Source organism: Penaeus monodon, chromosome 29 (assembly GCF_015228065.2).
Source record: "Penaeus monodon isolate SGIC_2016 chromosome 29, NSTDA_Pmon_1, whole genome shotgun sequence".
Classification (NCBI taxonomy): Eukaryota; Metazoa; Arthropoda; class Malacostraca; order Decapoda; family Penaeidae; genus Penaeus; species Penaeus monodon.
In genome coordinates this window covers 37,936,835-37,938,220 of record NC_051414.1, presented here as the reverse complement: position 1 = coordinate 37,938,220, position 1,386 = coordinate 37,936,835, and positions in this window count along the sequence as shown.

Here is a 1,386-nt window from a genome sequence, read left to right as displayed (position 1 = left end):
ATAGAGATTTTATACAGCCATACTATAATTAGGTTTTTGGACCTAAAAAAACTGCTGAATTAAGGCTTTTATCTTTTACATGACACAGACCCCCCCTTAATAAGTTTTCTGAAAGGGAGTTATCTTTTTAAGAAGGGGGTTTTTGGGAGCCCTTCTTCATCATACAATCTAACTGAGCCAAAAGGCAGAGTATGCAAAAAAAATAAAAATAAGAATAAAACCTTTCTGTACTTAAGGCTCACTGGATTACAGACCCCAAATTTTTGTTTCAACATTTGGATAAAAATTTTTGGGATTTCAAAGCCCCTATACTAATACTCAGGGGAAAGGTGGAAACCAAAGATTAAATAGGTCAAAAATACGACATTTGGGCCAAATGTCAAATTTTACCCCCTACTTTTCAGGGAACTGCCAAACCAGGGGTTCTAATTTTCCCACCCTTCACCCAAATTCATAATTTTATTGAATATGTAAAAAATAAATGCAAACTGCAATTCCCTTTAGGGAAAATTGATTTTTCATTAAATAATTACTCTAAATCTGACTTTACAGAGACCTTTTCCGGGGAAAAATGTACCAAAAAAAAATTTCTAGTGTCTTTTTAATGTCCTTGTTTCCAAGTGTTTAGACATTTGCTCCAAAAACTTTGATCTTCATCAATTTTTTAAAATATCAAAAAATTGGGGTAATGAGTATGGCAAAAAAGGCCTCCCCAAATTTAGGCCTTTTAACAGAGCAAAAATACATAATAAAAAAATTTAACCCTTGGGATTCTAATGATTAAAAAAAAAAACTTTAGCCTTCTGCTTCTCCATACACTTTTCAGTAAAATTTTTCCATTATTAAAATTAAAAAACCCCTTTTAGAAAATTAAAATTTTTCATATATTTTAAAGGGAAAAAACCCAAAAAATAGTTTTTTTCAAACCATTATATAATTTGCAGTAGCTAAAGAAACTACATGTTTTTGCTAAAAATTTAAAAACAAGAAGTTTTAAGGTTTTTTGAACTTAAATTAACAGAACATACATAAATTTTAAACTCTCCTTTACTGACCTAATACATTTAAATATTTTTTTAAAAAGGTTTTTTAATATTCTTTAAAATAAAACCATGATGCATTTTTTTAAACATTACCAGAAAAGCCTTCAAAAAAAGGAGGATAAAATTGGTAACAAAATTTTTTTTTCACATTATAAATTTTTTTGACGTCACCTAAATCATGATTTAGTCACTATACATAAACTTGCAAACCATAAGTTTTTCAAAATTTTTTTTCCCCCCCCGCTGAGTAATGCTGCATCAACACTACTTTGGGGGTTTTTGGGAAAAGGACATTAATATTTTAAACCCCAATGCCGAGGGGGAAAAAATTAAAAAAAAAGGG